Below are 20747 nucleotides of genomic sequence, written 5' to 3'. Positions count from 1 at the left end.
GTTCGTTTAAACACTTGTGAAGTTACTGAACTCGAATCTTCCTTTGCTTGGCTGTTTTGTGTTTCAGGTACCCACTCGACCACCTACTCGACCACCTACTCGACCACCACTCGACCGAGCTGTGATCGAGCACTTGATCGAGCCAGAAGCCGGACCTAAATAGCCATTACTTCCCAGTCGACTCGACCACCCACTCGAGCCTGCGCTCGACCGTGTACCTGTTCGAGTCTGTAGTAGAGTTTGTTGATGCACACAAGGTCAAAAGGCAAAGACAGTCTTCAACAGCCTATTGACAACATCCACAGGCTACAAAAGGGTTTGAGACATAAGCAAGGAAGAGTAGTTCAACAACAACAAGGTCAAGACATCATGGAGCAACAAGCTATCCATGAGCAGAGACCAAGGCACATTGGTGCAGGAGATACACCCAATACCCACAACCAAAGGGCTGGAATTGTGCCACCTTCAGTAGCAAACAATAACTTTGAAATCAAGAGTGGATTGATCTCAATGATACAAGCCAACAAGTTTCATGGGTTGCCAATGGAGGATTCACTAGATCACCTTGATGAGTTTGACAGAATATGTGGACTCATAAAGATCAATAGAGTGAGTGAAGATGGATTCAAATTAAGGCTCTTCCCATTTTCTCTTGGAGACAAAGCTCACCTTTGGGAGAAGACTCTTCCTACTGGAGCTATCACCACATGGGATGCGTGCAAGAAAGCTTTTCTGGCCAAGTTCTTCTCCAATGCAAGGACTGCTAGGTTGAGGAATGAAATTTCTGGGTTTGCTCAAAGGAATAATGAGAGCTTTTGTGAAGCTTGGGAGAGGTTTAAAGGATTCCAGACTCAGTGTCCTCACCATGGCTTCAGCAATGAGACACTTCTAAGCACCTTGTATAGAGGAGTGCTCCCCAAGATAAGAATGCTTCTTGATACAGCCTCTAATGGAAACTTCCTCAACAAGAATGTGGAAGAAGGATGGGAATTAGTTGAGAACCTTGCTCAATCTGATGGAAACTATAATGAGGATTATGATAGGACAATAAGGAGCTCCTCAACTGATCAAGAGGACAAGTATAAGAAGGATTTGAAGATGGTCAATGAGAAACTTGACAAGATACTCCTCAGCCAGTCCAAGTCTATTCACTTCATTGGTGAAGAAGAAGCTCCAGTTCAAGAGGGGGAGCCTGAATTTGCTGAGTTGTGCTACATGCAAAACCAGGGAGGATTCAAAGGCTACAACCAAGGAGGTTTCAAAAACAACAATCTCTCTTATAGGAGCACCAATGTGGCCAATCCTCAAGACCAAGTCTATCCACCTCAACAACCTCAACAGCAACAAAACTACATCCCCAAGCAACAACATCAAGTGTTCCAGCCCCAATTGTGTCCCCCACCAGGGTTTCAGACTAACCAAGGCCAGGAACAAGACTTAAGAGCAATGATGCAACAGTTGTTGATTGGGCAAACACAAGGCAAGATTGAGGAAGCCAAACAGTTTGCTGAGTTGAATCAAAGGCTCACATCACAGTACAATGATCTGAACATGAAGTTTGAAGGTCTCAATTCTAGAATGAAGTATATGGAGAGCAACATTGCCTCTACTTCAGCTCCTAAACCCAACCAACTCCCTGGAAAAGCTGTTCAAAATCCAAGGGAGTTCACTGCAAAAGCCATTCATATCTCTGATGAGGAAGTCACTGAGGACAGTGAAGTCCAAGTTTGGGAGAATTCATTAGTTACTGAAGCCCCAAGTGACGTTTGTGCAAAGCAACTGGAGTCCGTTATTGCACTCGACCAAGTACTCGAACAGCCACTCGACCGAGTGCATGCTCGAGTGGTCGATCGAGTTGCAGACTCAGAAGCTGTCAAGCCTGCTAAGTACATTCCTCCTGCTTACAAGCCACCTCTTCCATTCCCAGGACGTTTCAAAGCACAAAAGATTAAGGAGCTTAGGGAAATCATTGAGAGAAAGGAGATGATGGCTAAGCAACAAGAGGAAGAGAAGGCTTTAAAGGAAGTGGTTGTGATTGAGAAAGTTGTGGTTGAGGAAGTGTTGGCCATACAAGAGATCACCATTGCTTACCAAGAAGAAGAGAGAGGACCTGCCTTGGAACAGTATGATCCATATCCTCTCTACAAAGATTTTTTGCTTGATTTGTCAAAGAAGAAGGCTGAAGCTCAAGATGAGAAGGATCTTGAGGACCTTGGAGGAGTTATCATTCCAATCAAGCTTAAGGATCCAGGTCCATTATATCTACCTTGCACACTTAGCTATCTTCACTACAACCAATGCCTTTGTGATTTGGGAGCTTCAACAAGTGTGATGCCATACTCCATAGCACAAAAGCTTGGGAGAACTAATTTCAAATCCACCAACCTTCATATATGTCTAGCTGATGGGTCAAACAAGGAGATAGTTGGAAGGTTAGAGAATGTCCCAGTCAAGATAGGGAAGGCAAGGGTTCACACTGATTTTGTGGTGTTGGAGATGGACAAGGAACCTGAAGATCCAATCATTCTTGGAAGGCCATTCCTAGCCACTGTTGGAGCAGTTATTGATGTCAAAGAAGGTCTTGTGACCTTGAACATTGCTGAAGATATTGCCATGAAGTTTAACATCTATAACCCAACCAACCTTCCTGCCATTGATGATCAACCTTTTACTATCAAGGACAAGGGAGGTCAAGACGGTTCAAGTGGTGAAGCAACTCCAAAGGCTAAGCTCTCCTTTCAAGATGATTCTGTGGAAAAGCTTAAGAGGTCAGTTCAAGAGTTGACTAGTATGGTTGAGGATCTTCAAGTTAAGCTGAACAAGAGGTCCTTAAAGAAAGCAAGACCAAGGCTCAAAATCAAGAAGAAACATGGTTTGTGTGTTAAGGGTGAGGTGATCAAGGATCAACTTCACAGTGATCAAGAGGTTCCAGGGAGGATTTCATCACCTCCTTGGTATCTAAACAAGGCTTAAGAAGGCAACCAAAGTCAAGCTTAGTGACTTTAAACAAGCTCACTAGGGAGGAAGTCCCTAAGGTATCCTTTGTAAATATGGTTTATTTTCCTTGTAGTTTTGATGTGTTTTCTTTTATATTTGTGTTGGACAGGCCTTTAGGTGAAAATGTAGTTGGGTAAGGAGAGATTTAGACTTGGAGAAGGAGACTCGCAAGCCCACTCGACCCCCCCACTCAAGCACGTACTCGACCGAGTCCCGGTCGATTCCCATCGTCGAGCTGCCCCAATCTCCACCTCCAAGTCACCAGCAAGACCCCAACTACTCCTATGACAGCATGCAGATGGATGTGGACAACTACTTCCACAACCCCTAAGGTACCACTATCACCTTCACTTGTAGATATCATTACATTTGACATTGTGTTTTGTTTTTTTGTTTTTCATCTTGAATCCTCAATCAAATTTCTTTCACACAGGGACTGTGTGATTTAAGTTTGGGGGAGGGTTTGAGATAGCATTTGACATTGTGTTTTGTGATTCTTATTTCAAATTTTTAGCATCATCATGTTAATACTTGCATAGCATCTAAGGCATAGAAAAACCCTAAAAATTTGAAAATTTTTGCAAAAATCTATATAAAAAAAGAGTGTTCATGTAGTTTGCACTGCACATTAGGATCTTTTTTAGCATGTTTCATGTAGGATTGTAAAGTATTTGCATTAGGGATCTATGATGAGTATTCCCTTGTTAGCTTGTTTATTCACTAGACTAGGATCAATGCCCAAGTTAATAGTATTTTGATGCTAGTTGAGTGGTTAGAAGAATAAGATTGAACCAAGCCTTGAATTCCTACATTGCATTTGGTCTAAATTGAAGCATGTTGAGATTTGAAACCATTTCCTATTTATAAGAACCTAATATTGACTTTCAATTATCAATGTGTGCATTGCTTTAAACTCATGGATACCATATACATATTTGGATCATCTTCTTCCTTTTTACCACTCTTGTTGATCCAAGTAGCTGATTTCCTCATTAAGAATCAGTTCCCCTACCCCTAAACCAAACCTTCTTTCAAGCCATATTTATTCTTGTGTGTGTGAGGCCTATTTTTGGGATTGAGCTTGGTAGAAAGTGTTAGGTTTGAACTGACAAGAGTAAAGCCTTGTGTAGTTCTAGTTTGCATTTTTCAAACTAGATAGGACTAGGTGGTTCACTTGTTGGGTTTGGGACTTGGCTGTCATGAAAAGAAAAGAAGAAAAAGAGAAAGAAAAGGTTAGAGTCTTTAGGAGGGGAATGTGTTTAAGTAAATTTAAAGTCTAGTGAAAGAATGGGAAGAATAAGGTTGTTTAAAGATGGTTCTAGTCAAAGAACAGAAAGAAAGAAAAGAGAATTCTAGCAAAATGCTTATATGTATTAAGAATAAGAAGAAAAGAGAACCATAGCAAATAAGTAAGAATCCCCATTCCACTAGAAAGATCAAATAAGAAACCTCTCCTAAGACTTTAAAACCAAAAGAGAAAAGGGTGAAAAAGAAGAAAAGAAGTTAAAGGGTAGCACTAGGATCAATTGGGTTTAGATTGATAGGATAAATGGAGCCTTTGGGTAGACAAGGTTTTGTTCTTGTATGTGTCTAAGTGTTCTTTCCTTTAGCATTCTTCTAAAGCTCAATCCATTTTTTATGAGAGAACCTTGATATTGATAAGCCCTACTCTAAAAAGAGACCATCATTGTCTCTAAACCTTTTACTACCAAGCCAAATGAGTTTAAGCATTGCACATAATTGATTCATGTTCTTGATTAATGAATGTTAAAGGAAATGGTTGATTTGAATGCATGTGGACATCTAAGGCTCAAATCAGTAAAGATTGTGATATGCTTGTCTAAAGTCTTTAAGTATAGCTCATTCAACTTGCATCATAGTACTAGTAACTTGGACATTGATTCTAGATAGTCTATTTGCAAGCTTTAGGAGCTGAGATCCCACTTTCAAACCTCACCTACCTTCTTTTGTCTTGATTATTTGCTTGAGGGCAAGCAAAGACTAAGTTTGGGGGTGTTGATGTTCATATATTTTACCTTGTTTTCCCTTAGTTTATTCACAACTTTTGCATCTTTTGCTATCCATTTAGGCCATTATTGTGTAGCTTTAGGACTGATCATGCATTAGAGTATAGTTGCATTGCATTTGCATCTTTTCATGCATAAACAGGTGATTTTGGAGCTTAAGGAGCATGGAAGCAATGCTGAGGAGAAGTGAAGCAATGCTGAGGAGAAAACAAGAGAGTTAAGGCTGTAGAATCAAGGTCCGGAGTCCAACTCGACCGCACCACTCGAACACCACTCGACCGTGTGCTGAGAAGGACTCGACTGAGTGGAGAATGCACAAGAGAAGCTAGCTCGACCAGCCACTCGACCGAGCACTGGTCGAGTTGACCGAGCCGTTGACTGCTTTGACTTTTTGTATTTTTAGGGCTTCCACCTCACCTCCTATATAAGCCCCTTGTACCTGCAGCCACCAAGGAGTCCAGCTTTTTAGAGAGTCTAAAACCTAGTTTTTACCTTTTTTAGATTTTATTCCTTTTGCACTTTCTTTTATTTTTAGATTTTGTACATGTTTGAGAGAGAAAGACTAGATTCTTATATTTTGTTTGTTTCATAACTTTCAAAGTATTAAGATTTCGAGTTTTATTCCTTCATCAATATTGTAGATCTCTCTTTCATCTTTCTAATGATGCAAGTTTCATTATTTTCTGGGTTTTTGACATATTTCACCATGTGTTCTTGTGAGTAGTTTATTTAGGACCTTGAGGATAGGTTAGGCTGGGTTGATCTTGTGGTTTGTTTGATTTGGTCAAGCTTGATTGTTGTAGATCTCTTCTAGGCTAGATGATCTTAATGCTGATCCTATATCTGAGAAGGTAGGGTTTGATTTCAAGCATCTTAGCATCACACCAATGTCTAAGGAGCATAGATAAGGCTAGATCTAGAGCTTACCATTAGGCTTGCTAAGAGATTAGAAGTCTTGTTTGGTTTGAGATGTATTGCTTAATGTCTGCTTGTGTAGATTCTTTTCTTTGTGAGAACAAGTCTAGAAATGCATAGGTTTGATTGTTTCTTGCCATGAGAGTGGATTAAACATGTCTTAGAATAGTATGTCTAGAGATCAGCTCAAAGTTTGCTTGAGATTTGTTGACCAAGTTAGATAACCACAATGATTAGCTCAGCCCATGAATCCCTCCTCAAGGCCTTCTTTGTTTATTGAAATCTTAGTCTAAATATCATTGCTTGCTTGTTGTTTGATTAGTTTTAGCATTGCTCTGTTTTTCTTGTGTTGCTCTGTTTTCACGTTTAAGTCTAGCTCGACCACGTACTCGACCTACACTCGGTCGAGTGCTGCTCGAGTTCATCCCCAGAACTTGTGTTTTTAATTTGTGATTGTCTTGTTTCATTCCTGTTTCATTTCCATTGCATTCACGTAGTTTCCTGTTTCATTACTTGTCTTGCATTAGTTCATTAGCTTAGTGTCTATCTCTGTTCTAGTTTCATCATAGCTTTAATTTGTCTGTTCTGTTTGCATTTAGTATCTTATTCTAGTTGTTTTTACTTTCTGCATTTCATATCTCATTTTAGGATTGTTAGTGACAAACAATCTTTACAATTGGCTTGACTTAGACTCATATGCACATCTTAATTGTTCACAATCACTCAGATAGGATTGACACCTCTTATACTGCAACTGCATAAGGGGAATTGAAACACCCTGGCTTCTATTCATTCCATACATCATCATTCCATACATCTTTCTTTCACCACACCACAAAGAAAGTCAGTTTCAATAGTGTATGTCAAAAGCAAACGTACGCCAAGCAGCCTCACATGCTGATAAGTATCAACATTCTTGGTAGTCTGTAATTTCATTGATTAATGGCTCTTCTTTTCCTGTATTCTGTTCTTCCTTTGATATACTTTGGAATATAATAGTAGCCTTGTCTACGCCTTTGGTGATGTACTTGAATACTTTATTGCATTTGAAGAATTGCACCATTCAACATTAATACGCGCCTTAAACTTCTGAAGTAGGTGCATATTGTAAGGGATATGTGCATGTGGAAGTCTTCTTTTTTGGAATTCAATGGTGTAGACAACTGTTTGTAGTGGATGTTTTTAGTTGAAAACAATAGTTTGAACACATTAAAAGTTAGTTGTGGAGGAATTGAATTAATTTTTATTTTTACTATTATTTATTTTTTTGAAAAATCTTTATATTTTATAGTATTTTAAGTTTATTATTATCTATATAAAATAATAGGTTATGTTTCTGTATTATAATCTAATTATATTTTCTATTATGTAAATATTGATATATTATTACCTGCACGTAGGGGTCCAAAGAATGTGCCTTCCTTGAAGTCTAAAATCAATTTTTCTAATTTCATTTTGAAGACACGGCTACAGACATCTGGGCTATCATTTGCTGAGACATTCATGTACGCTTGCAAATGTTCGTGAATTTCTTCCCAACCTGGATTTGCTGTTATTGTAAAAAATAGGTGAGGATTTTCAAAAGTACGACATACCGCCATTGCATCATGATAATTCTCAATCATGTATCTTGGTCCTCTTGTGAAAGATGTTAGGAGAATAATTCTCTTTCCAAGTGATTTTGAGTCATTGTCACCTCTTCAAACTCCATTAGAGACGTTGTTGTAAAGGTCAGATCTTAGGTCATCTCCAACGGCGAAGGTTTCTTAATATATATATATATATATATATATAAATAGAATAGCAAGAAAAATAATCAGAATAGTATCTTAAATTAGATATTTTAGAAACTTTTTCAATATGTATAAGAAACTTTTCTTACATGTGTTTCATCATTATTGGTTCACTTTACTTTACTATTAAAATAATAATTATTTTTGTTTCAGAAAACTTAAATTAGCATTTTGCTGTTGAGGATGCCCTTAGTTTCTTTTGGTTGAGTGTATGAAATTTCAAACGCTCTTCCTCGATACATGTATACGCATCGACTATGAATTGATGAAACAATCGTCCTCTTTTTATGATGGTTTTCCCCTCAAAAAATCTTTTTTGGAGTAAGTATGTGTAATACTCTCGGATTGTAGTGTATTGCCTCTTGATTTTCCTTTCATTTTCACTAACATAAAGTATGCGCAGGTTGAATCCGCTTTCTTCGTAAGGGGACAACAATGGGTATTGTAGAGCCATATAATGTGGGTGTAAACAGTCGATGTGTTGTAGTTATGAAGTCTTGTATTGGACTATGATATACTGCTCACCAAATTCTCTGACAATTAAACATGTTGTTTCATCAATGGTAGGTAAATCGTATTGTCTTCCCCTCTCTGCGTGTCCAACAAGTCAAATTGTAAACTCTTCTGAATTTCTAGACTCATATTTGTCTCTTGCTTTCCTGAACTCAGCCGCCAGCCAATTATTTTCATCCAAGATGGGAATGAGATCTTCCAATATTTTTTCCTGCAGGCTTGTTGTACTATCCTCATTTGACATTGTGTTGATACAGTTTTGTACTTCGTTACCTGTATCAAAAATGTATACTTGACCAAATTATGGCTGTTTTCCTTCAGTTGGTATTAGTGATCCTAATCTGTGATAAAGTTGTCCTTGAATTTTGTATGTGTAGGGTCCGTAAGCTGACATGACTGAATTATCAACTTGTGCTCCAACTTAAGTAAAAGCCAGCATTGAGTTGTTAATTTTGATACTCGTTTTGAAGGCATGTGATTATAATAACTGAGCTAGGGGCTATGGTGTCTCTTTACGGGAGGTAAAGATACTCGTCTTTTTTGGCAGCATATAGAAGATAATGGCTTTCCATCTTTAGTTTTCTCATTGCTTTCGTTTTCCCAAACTATTGCATGGCATGAAAAAAAATCTACCAAATTGTTTTCACTCCTTCACCTTTTTCTCCGTTTTCCTCAACAGTTAAAATATTTTAATTCATACGGTTGGATGTTTTATATTATATAGTTATAGAGTAGATGACTATGTAGAGGAGTTGTATACCTTTTGATGCAGCTGTTGTTGTGATAGCGTTTCTGGTTATCGGTTTTGTTGAAGTCTCTCATTGAGATTGACATTTTTTTCTCTGATTTCATAATAATAGAAGTTTTGAAATGTAGTTATCTTGTTATTTAAATCAAAACTGTTCAATACATCATCTATGTTTACATAAATGATTACCTTTTGTATTTTGATACTTACGTTTTGATGTTGCCATTGTTTGCACCTTTTGTATATGTGCTTGGGCCATCACCCTATATAGAACAATAATACATTTAAATAGTGATAATTAAAAAAAAATAATAAAAATTACCTTTCTTGGTTTGTTAGTAGCGTTTAAATCTTCCAATATGTTTTCTTTGATTACTCGAGTAGCAGTGAAAGCTTGGGAGGATGCTCGAAAGTTGTATTCACTGATCTTGATTTGAAATTTCATTGTTTTGCCAACAAATTCTGTAAGGCATTTTGGAAAGTTTTCTACTGTTGGAATTTCATTACCTTCCATATATTTTGTTAACACATATTAGAATAAGATAAATAAGTATATGAATGATATTATTATTAAAATAGTATGTAATAATTTGTGCATACCTCTTAAGTAGTAATCTCTTGAGTTGTTGTTTGCGTAAGTTTTCTTACGTCTCGATTAAATAAGACAAATTTGGTTGTTCTATCCCCACTTTCAACCTCTAATTCCACTAACCTGTTTAATTATAACAATATATTAAAATTTTGCTTAAATTTATAGATAGTAGAAGATGTATATAGTTTACGTAGCAACTCCAATTGTGGTGCTTGTGTTACAAGAGTTGCATATTAAAGTTGTGGAAGAACGACCAAGCTTCTTTGAGCACTTAGCATAAGACAAATATTTCCATCCATTCTGATCACTAGTGCCAATCAGTATTGGTTAACAAAGCAATTCTTTTTCTTGACATTGTATCAGATGAATTAATTAGTTAATAAAATTACATTTATATAACATATTGATTACAATAAATAATTAAATACATAGGATAATATCATAAAACCTCTGTCGCTACACTATATATGTATTCAAATATTTGGCCAATAGTCCAAACTCCCAATTTATTTTTCATGTTATTTTGTTCAACTATTTGTGGAGGTTTTGCTTTGTCTTCTATTCCCATCCTATTTAAATATCTGAATAATATAAGCAATTGACTTATTAATACAATGAATGTTTCTAATTGTACGTATTTACCGTTTCATAAACTCTTGCGCAGCTTCTAACTCATGATTGAAATATGTCTTTGTTGCTCCACTTGATTTCAAATGCATTTTACCTAAATTGTTTTTCAAATTAAAACATAGTGTATGAAAAGAATGTATTCTTTGGATAAAAACGTTGTCAGTACCTGCGAACAATTTTGGATTCAAACATGTGCATATATGACACTGTTTTCTCGTTCAGTTTGGAGGAATTGTTGAAGAAATTTTGATGTTTGCTCATCCCAAATTGTTACTCGTACTGATTCATTGATGCACATATTATAAAAGTATGTTAATTTCTACTATAAAATTACAAATAAATAACATTAGAAACTAACTCTTCTAGCAAGAGAAGAGGACGTTCCTTTCATTTGAGGTAGAATCTTCCAAATTAGAGCCTTGAACTTCCAATATTTGTCCCACGACATATAAATTTAAAGTGAATATAGATATTAATAGTAATTAAAATAAAAGAGAATTAATTTAAAAATATAAACACATACCAAACAAGTGAATATTGGTGCCCACAAATTTTTAAATTTCAGCATGATTGTGTAGCCTGAACTTTTCAACCTTGATTGAACAGATATCTTCGGCAACCTCGACAATCTTATTGGTGTCCATAAATCTAATAGTAAATGGATTGTCTGTCACTTTGTAAAAACCGTAGGTAGGAACAACTTCGAAATTGCTAATTATATACATTTTCCCCTCTTCGAGATGGTCCTCAAATTTGCCAATTCGACGGTGAAAAAATTGATCCTTGAATTATATTTTCCTGCAAAGTTACACTTCTAAGAAATTCTATTTTCTAAATCTTCTCAATCAAAAGATCTACTACATGTGAAAGGTTAAAACCAAAATACCTTTTCATCCAAAATTAGCATCTCCAGACTCATTAGTGCTCCGTTGAGTTTGAAGTTTTGTGCTTCCCACATACGCACGATACGAACAGCCACATGTTGCATGGTTTTCCCAATGACAAGATCATGGAGAGAGGTATCTTTTTGGATAGTAGAATAGGTAAGTCTCCTTTTTGTGAATCCATTGACCCTAAAAGAAGCATGTAAAACAAAAATTAATGAGATACATAGAATCATATATGAATAGAACCATGAAATTACCAACTAACTTACAAGATGAAAAAAGTTCAATGTTAATGATTTAGAAGTTTGTAAACCAGATGGAAAATAAGGTGTATATATATATATATATATTTGTTGCGTAGTTAACTGGAAGAGTCTTATAGGTTTTAATCGCTTAGTTAACTGGAAGAGTCCCATAGGAGAAATACAATTCACAATGATTTAATAACATGAATGTACACTTTTAGATGAACGATTGATTATAAGTTTTTACGTTATGTCGTTCAATGTCTTTTAGAAGCTTTTAATTCATTTTGATTCTACGTATATACAATTGTGACGTTCAAAGCAACTTAGATGAAAACTAATTAACATGTTACTAATAACAATATTAATTAAAGTTAGACATGCATCTGAGAGATGTAAGAAGAACATAAAAAACCTTCGGAAACTACTTATTAAAATCTTTGTAAACAATAATGAATGAATAATATTGTCCTCCCATAACTTTTTCAAACCATTAAAGTCCAAACCATGACAACTATAAATAGATCAGAAAGTGTAACCTTAAATCACAATTCTAAAGACAAATACAAAAAACAAATTCATGAGTCTGAAGTGTTACAAACCGGTTCTGACCGATCTTCCCGATATACATTATCAATCATTCTTTCAAAAGTTGGTGAATCACCTGTTGACGATTTTCAAGCTTCGATCTTTACTTGCAAGACATTTCATCGAATTTCAAAATTTACAGATGTTTTGAAGTATCAAAATCTTGTTGAAGTTTTTCCACCACCATGGAATAAGATTCCAATTTTTTAAAATTTTTTGGCTGAATGTGCTAAGGCTGGAAAATATGTATTTTTGTGTGATCTTACTGATTACTATTACAGAAATGACATTTCTGTAGGCATAGCTCAAATTTTTTATGCGGCTAAAGCTACTCATTTCTCGGCCATGTATATTTATGGAATGATTTTAATTGGGGAAGGGAAGTTTGAGAAAGGATTCAACTATGTTACACAACTTTGGAAGAATCAAGGCATTGGTGTCGTAAGAAAATGCCAGCAAAATTGTCGTCAAGTCATTCTAGAGTTGAGTGTGAGGAAATACCGTGATTACAATCTCCTCTTAACTGAGATTGAAGTTGGGGACACATGTGTTGTTAGATAATTCAATGACGTATGTAACGATTGCTTTATATACAAGGAAATCTGGCGCTTCATGGACTACATGCACTATGTTTAATGTTCTATTTATCTTATTCAGTATTTTAAATTCTAAGACCACATTATGTATCTACAAATTATTTTAATTTACATTTTAATGTTTTATTTAAATTATTCGAGATTTTGAATTCTAAGACCACATTATGTAGCTACAAGTTATTAATTTCTTCAAAAGATATTATATCTTATTAAAAAACTAAAGATTGAATTGGTTTTATTGAAATTACCTTATAGTCTGAAATTTGCAGAACCGCATACATTCGACTAAGCTTTCTCATTAAAGCTCATAAAACCAATGCACAAATCACTGTAAAAAAGTAGCCATACTTGGAATATAAAACAAAAAAAACACACAAAGATTTATCTTCAAAAATTAAGTAAATGTCTTGTTGACATCTTTGGTGTATATTTTTCTGGCTCGATACTAAGAACAAGCAAAAGATCATTACAAAAATTAACTCAGCAGATTGATAATTGACACACAAAACAAAGAACACTCAGTTCCTTGAATTGCTCATACTCAGATGAAACAAAAAATCCAATATATATTAAGTCTTATGCACATTACCAAAACACATATGATGCAGGCACTATCTCACATATCGAACTCTACAAATCAAAGTTTTTTAAATCAATTATCTCCTTACCCTTGAACGAACAAACTTAATGAGTAAAAATAAATTTACAAACACACAAAACAGAGAACACTCAGTTTCTTGAATTGCTCATACTCATATGAAGTAGAAAATCGATTACAAAATAAGTCCTATACACATTACCGAAACACATATGATGCAGGAACTATCTCACATATCAAACTCTACAAATCATATTTTCTTAAATCAATTATCTCCTTACTCTTGATTGAACAAACTTAGAGTAAAAATAATTTACGAACCATTTTTACGGAGGAAGCAGTTGTGGAGGAAGATAGATCTGTAAGAGCTGAGACGAGCTGCAACTTAGACTTACTCAATAAACTCATTTTACTTGAATTCATAATGCTACTCATGGTAGGCGATATGTGAAGATGCATCATTCATCGTGCAGGCCCAAAGTCAAAATCAGATCAATCAAATTGAAGAAACCCCTAATTCCACCAAATCACGAAAACCGTGGAATAAATGGTGAGAAAAAAAGAAGAAATCAACCATCGATTGATTAAACCCACAAATATAGTCAGACCTTAAAATAAACAGCAAGGAAGAAGAAGAAGTAATCCATCGATTGATTAAACGCACAGTCGACAATCGTATAAACGACGAGGACTAAGAAGAAATCGAGTATCGTCTCTCTCTTTTGTTTTGTCCACCTAAGAGTAAAAAAAATCTGATTTGTATTGGATATTTATTTTTAACTGATGTGTCAACCTTTGCTTCAATACAAAAGCTGGTGTGTCATGCTGTGGTGAGAAACATGGAAGTTTTATTGTATTGATGGGACTGACGATCTATTTCCCCCCCGAGAACTATCATATCAAGCTAGATAGAGCCCAAACTTTGACCTCGATTGATATGTCTCCAAGAAAAAAAGTTAAAAACCTATTTCCCCCTCGATCAAAAGTTAGATATGTATATCTCCCTAAAATAGTATTACTCTATTTAAATCTCCCCAAACATGGTTTTGAATCGGTTTATTATGTACTAATTAAATCTTAACCAACAAAAGAATAGTAAACCAAGAAAACCGGTTTTAACCCAATTACAATTAATTATCTACAAAACCAACCAACATCTTCTTCCTCACCTAATTTTCTCGACAATAGAATAGACCAATCTTCTCTACCACCAATCACGTCTCTTTCTCTCACCACCTCTTCCCCAGCTCAACTCAGTTTTGGATAAAAGAACAATCAACTATATGAAATGTCAAAAACCATCCCCAACTATAGACTTCCATGCCTGACTGTGATCGACACCACAAGTTACATAAATAATTTTGTGACCATCTAATTCTAACGCAGCTTAGTGCGTTACCAGCTACATGAGCAAAATCAAAACGTGGCTCATTTTTGTGACCATCCTCTGCATCTTCATGACCTCAAGGGGAAACAAAATGTCACCAGCTACAAGAACAAAATCAAAATACTAAAAAATCAAAATACACGTGGCTTCATCTTATTAGCAATTATTAGTACAAAGACTAAAGAAGAAACAAGAGAATCGAGTTAGGGAAAGGTCAGATCAAGAAAAAATTGAGAAGAACACTGTTGATTTCACAATTTTGGTGATGATATAACTCCGTAACCGACAAATCAGCCAAAAGAAGAAGATGTAGTGAGAGGGAGACGTACGGAGAAGGGAGACAGAGTAGCTAGCATCAGCGATCATCTCTGGCGGTAACGTCGTCGTCTTTGTAGTATTTTAATGTAAGTTCTTCGTTAAATCGAACCCTTTCCCAAGAGCGAAGGTGAGATTTTTTGTTCCGATGAAGATCTTAGCTAGCTTCTTCAGATTTACAACTCCACTCCCTCTGAAATCTAAATTATTCTTCATTTACCCCATTACTTTTATTTTTACTTTTAATTTATTTTATTTTGGTTTGCTTTGGTTTGTTTTTGGAAATAGATGGTTTGGCTTTGGTTTAAAGATTAAACTGATATAACCTAAGGGGAGACATAAGTTTCGAAGTTTTAATTCAGGGGGAAATAGATTTTAAACTTTGTTTTTCAGGGACATAGTTCGAGATCAACGTTTGGGCTCTATCCAGTTTGATATGATAGTTCTTAGAATGAAATAGATCGTCAGTACTTTATTGATGAGAAAAATGTTTTATAATGTGGTAGAATAGAAAAGTTTTTAGCAAAATGTTGTAGTTTTAAGCTTCACGCTATCGGACCGGGCGTGTAGTTTAAGGGTTGAATTCAATCTCGACATTAAATTCCCGGGTTTAGATAACCGGTTGGATTTATGGTTTAGACTGGTATGTCGGGGGTGCCAATTCCCGCACCAACAATTTCTCTTCCAACAATTTTTCTTTTGTCATTTTTCTTTACTTTAATAATATTACACATCGAATATTTTTTTTGTTCGTTAACATTATACATTAAATACCTTATGTGTAAACATTTATTATGAAAGATATAAATAAATATTTACTATAAACAAAAAATAATATAAGTTTTAAAATAACAACCCGTTGTTCAACAATATTTAAATATTTGGGAAATTGTCATAAATACCACTAAAATTGGTTTTTATTCCAAAAATACCACAATTTAGTTTTTTTTCCAAAAATACCACTAATATGTATTTTTTCCAAAAATACCACATAATTGTATTAAAGTTCTAATACTAAAAACTAATCCCTAAATTCTAAAAACTAAACCCTATCCCTAAAAACTATGCCCTAAAACTAAATGTGTCAACCCAAACCTAAAAATAAAAATTACATTTTTAAAAATCAATTTTTATGTTTGTGGTAATTTTGGAAAAAAAAAACTTTTGTAGTATTTTTGGAAAAAAAAAACTAAAATGTGGTATTTTTGGAAGGAGCATTGCAACCGACATTTGATTGTGTCGATCTAGTAGATTGCCTGAATCATATACATGGGCATAAACATATCAGTGATGATATAGTGTTGAAGTCCATTAAGCATCTGAAATCTCTGGTCACCAAAAAGGTTAAATTGTGGTCTGGATTTAACTTAAGGACATAAAAAAATAACAGAAGTTGTCACCGTAATGTATCTATTGACTTGCAGGTTCCGCTAATGGATTCAAAGATTTTGTTGGTTGAAAACTCGAGGATTGATTTGATAAACAGCCTTGTCGGACTTTCTGTTTTTGACTACCGCTCGTATATCCTTCAACCACTGAAACGCTTCTTGGAGGTTGGTTGGTAACTTTGGCTTTATACAAAGAGCCTTCATCTTCCCTTTGATTTTCTGTTTGAAAGTACCTTATTTTTTTAATGTATGTATCTTCTTCTAGGAAGAATTAGATGGAATTGTAGATATGGATGTCAAAGCACTTCCAGAACCTTTATCCGAGAAAAAACAAGAGAAGGAGAAGAAGTCAGGGTCAAAGAAGAAAAAACCATAAAAGCAACAAGGTCGTTGATGGTCTAAATTCTCTATTTGCTTCCATGAATATTTGGTTACTCAGTTGTACGAGTATGAATGAATGGTTTTCATGGCATAACATGTTGTTGTAAGCTTGGAATAACTTGAGGATAAAGTCAAGTATGTTTAGGAGAATCTAAATATACATGAGATAAGGATTAGTATGTCTTAAGAGAGATATGTTTGTGTAGACTTTTCCTATTATGTTTTGGTTTTGGTGTTGTCCTCTATATAAGGAGGTGCTAGTTTGTAGCACAACTTGTGTGTTGAGAGGCTTAAGGTTTTGAGATAGTTTCCTTGAGATTAATAAGAGAGCAATTCTTATTAAAATACTTGTGTTTTGTTCTTGTGTTCTGTTCTTGAATCCACACGTGGTATCAGAGCTGAAACAATGGCAGGAGAAGACGTGAAGTCGTTAACAGAGGGTGGAGAAGACAAAGCTTTGGTGACAAGAAAAGATGACAACCTCGGTTCGTCTGAAGGAGGAGGATCTTCATCCATTAAGTGTCCCATGCTGAATTCAAGCAATTACACTATATGGGCCATGAAGATGAAGATATGTCTCAGGGTTCACAAAGCTTGGGAAGTAATTGAGAAGGGAAACATCGATGAAACTAAGAATGATTTGGCGATCGCTCTCATCGTTCAATCCATTCCCGACTGTCTTACTCTTCAAATTGGTGATCAAGAAACAGCAAAGGAGATGTGGGAAGCTATACGAGCGAGACATGTAGGAGCTGATATGGTAAAAGAGGCGAGATTGCAGACCCTAATGGCAGAATTTGATCGCCTAAAGATGAAAGACAACGAGAGAATTGATGACTTCGTAGAGAAACTCTCTGCAATTTCGACAAAATCAGCTGCTTTAGGCAAGGAGTTTGCAGAACCTATAATTGTTAAGAAGTTTATGTCAAGTCTTCCTCGAAAGAATTTCATTCACATAGTTGCTTCTCTTGAGCAAGTACTTGACTTGAACAAAACAAGCTTCGAAAACATTGTAGGACGCCTAAAAGCCTATGAAGAAAGAATCGGAGAAGAAGAGGAGGATCAAGATGATGACCAAGGCAAACTCATGTTTGTCAATGCAAACCCTTTTAGAGGGAACAGAGGAAGGGGACGAGGAGTTCGTTCTTACAGAGGTAGAGGTCGTGGCAGGTTTGGATTTCAACAGAAGGACAAGGAACAAGATCTGTCTCATATTACTTGTTTCCGATGTGATAAGCAAGGCCATTACGCCTCTGATTGTCCTGATAGATTACTCAAACTCCAAGAGATAGTCGAGAGAAAGGATGAAGACACTCATACAGCTGATGAGTTAATGATGAATGAAGTGGTCTATCTCCAGGAAGATAAGGTGAAACCGAGCAACTTTGATGCTGGTATGGATACCGACAACATATGGTATCTTGACAATGGAGCAAGTAACCACATGAGTGGAAATAGAAAGTTTTTCTATGAACTTAGTGAGGATGTATCGGGAAAAGTTCGTTTTGGAGATGATTCTCGAGTTGACATAAAAGGAAAAGGATCTATAAGGTTTTTGCTTGAGAATGGTGAGAAGAAAGCTCTACATAACATCTACTATATACCAGACTTGAAGAGTAATATAGTGAGTCTAGGTCAAGCTACTGAGGCAGGTTGTGAGGTACGAATGCTAGAAGACAAGTTGATGCTGTATGATCGAACAGGAAGGCTGATTGTGAAAACATCAAGGTCAAAAAATCGACTTTACAAGGTGATGATGGAAGTCGAGAGTATTGAATGTCTCCACTTAGTCTCAGCGAACTCGGTTTCGAGTACATGGCACGCACGACTGGGTCACATTAACACTGATACAATGAAACTAATGATAAACAAAGATTTGGTCACAGGCATACCGAATATCAAAGTTGAAAGACAAACTTGTATGTCTTGTTTGCTTGGAAAACAAACAAGGGATTCGTTCCCAAAGGCAACCTTGTTTAGAGCCAAACAGGCATTGGAGCTCATACACGGTGACCTCTGTGGACCAATCACACCGTCAACAATGGCTCAGAAAAGGTATATCTTCGTGATCATAGATGATTTTTCACGTTACATGTGGACAGTCCTGTTAAATGAGAAGAGTGAAGCGCTTGATAAGTTCAAGAAATTTAAAAGAATAGCTGAACGGGAGACTAAGTGTGTAATCAAGGCATTCAGAACTGATAGGGGTGGTGAATTCAACTCAGCTGAGTTCCAATCTTTCTGTGAACAAAATGGAATCGTACGACAGTTGACAGCTCCATATTCACCTCAACAAAACGGAGTTGTTGAGAGAAGAAACAGAACGCTTTTAGGAATGACGAGAAGTATCCTAAAGCATATGGACTTACCAAATTACTTGTGGGGAGAAGCCGTACGACACTCCACATACTTGATCAACAGGATTGCGACGAGGTCCTTGGTGGATAAGACTCCTTATGAGATGCTGAAAGGTGTGAAGCCGAATCTTGGTCATCTAAAGACATTTGGCTGCATTGCGTTTGCGAAAACAGAGTTTGTGGGAAGAAGAAAACTTGACGACAGATCGAGAATGTTGGTGAACCTAGGAACTGAACCAGGCTCTAAAGCATACCGGTTACTCGATCCTCTAAGTAAAAGAATCATTATGAGTCGAGACGTACGCTTTGATGAAAGCAAAAGCTGGGATTGGACAAAAGACGAAACAGAGGAACATAAGGATTATTCAGATTTCTCTGTTTCGATTGGTGATATTGGAAACAGAAGAGTTCGTTTAATAAGTCAAGCTGGTGAAGACGATGATGATGGTAATGATGATCAGACATTCACAGAGCCAGAACTGAGACAAGGCCCTGATGAAGAAGAAGATGGTGATGAATCGATTGATGATGGTAACAATGATCTGCAACAGTCAACAGTAAGACGACCTGCAAGAGTTATATCACAACCAAGGTATCTATCAGATTATGTTATCCATGATGAGGAACTTGATGGTCTTCTACTGTCTATTAACGAAGAACCCTGGAATTATGCTGAAGCTTCTAAGTCAGAGATTTGGATAAGAGCATGTGAAGATGAACTTGCGTCAATTGAGAAAAATAACACATGGAACCTAGTTGAGCTACCTTCAGGAGTGAAGCCGATTGGATTAAAATGGGTATTTAAGATCAAGAGGAATTCAGATGGAAGCTTAAACAAATACAAAGCAAGGTTAGTGGCAAAAGGGTATGTACAGAAACAGGGGATCGATTATGACGAAGTCTTTGCACCTGTGGCTCGAATGGAGACAATTAGGTTCATTATTGCTTACTCAGCCTCAAACGGATGGAAGATACATCACTTGGATGTAAAAACGGCGTTTCTGTATGGTGATCTCAATGAACAAGTGTTTGTTCATCAACCAGAAGGTTTTGTAGTCAAGGGGAGCGAGGAAAAAGTTTACAAGCTGCATAAAGCTCTCTACGGCTTAAAACAAGCTCCTAGAGCGTGGAATGCAAAACTAAACCAGACTTTGAGAGAGATGAAGTTTCAGAGGTGTTCTAAGGAGCCGTCCTTGTATTATAAGAAGATAGGGGAAGAGCTTCTTGTCGTTGCTGTATATGTGGATGGCCTGCTTGTTACTGGGAACTCTCAAGCATCAATTTCCGAATTTAAACAAGCAATGGCTGAGAAGTTTGAAATGAGTGACCTTGGACTGCTTACATATTACCTAGGTATTGAAGTAAGGCAACTCGATGAAGGAATCATTCTGAAGCAAGAAAGATATGCTCTTAGAATTTTGGAAGAGACTGGAATGGGAGACTGCAACTCAACTCATATACCAATGGACATGAATTTGAAGTTGTCCAAGTCACAAAGAGAAGGTGCTATTGATGGACAGAAATATCGAAGAAGCATAGGATGCCTCCGGTACTTGATTCACACGCGTCCTGATCTTGCTTATAGTGTTGGTGTTTTGAGTAAGTATATGCAAGATCCTAAGGTGTCACATGGAGCAAGTCTGAAACAGATTCTTAGATATCTTCGAGGAACATGCTCTTTTGGACTGTTTTACAAACGCACAAGTGAGGTCCGTCTTGTGGGATACAGTGATAGCTCGTATAATGTTGATGTGGATGATGGCAAAAGTACCACGGGACATATGTTTTAT

At 36.3% G+C, this 20747-nt stretch overlaps 1 long non-coding RNA gene and 1 other non-coding gene across 2 annotated transcripts; both read right to left on the bottom strand.

Moving 5' to 3' along the window:
• Positions 1 to 765: 765 nt before the first annotated feature.
• LOC147925469 (small nucleolar RNA R71) lies at positions 766 to 872 on the bottom strand. The gene has a single exon (XR_015585505.1). It is a non-coding gene; the product is annotated as a small nucleolar RNA R71 (small nucleolar RNA).
• Positions 873 to 13762: 12890 nt separating this feature from the next.
• LOC147925468 (uncharacterized) lies at positions 13763 to 14986 on the bottom strand. The gene is made up of 2 exons (XR_015583906.1): positions 14846 to 14986; positions 13763 to 14617 (listed from the first exon to the last, which is right to left on the bottom strand). It is a non-coding gene; the product is annotated as an uncharacterized LOC147925468 (long non-coding RNA).
• Between the last annotated feature and the right edge of the window lie 5761 nt (positions 14987 to 20747).

Source organism: Camelina sativa, chromosome 16, assembly GCF_030686135.1.
Source record: "Camelina sativa cultivar CO46 ecotype springtype chromosome 16, ASM3068613v1".
Taxonomy (NCBI): Eukaryota; Viridiplantae; Streptophyta; class Magnoliopsida; order Brassicales; family Brassicaceae; genus Camelina; species Camelina sativa.
Note: the sequence above shows the minus strand (reverse complement) of the source record. Positions and strands in the feature narration are given on the sequence as shown.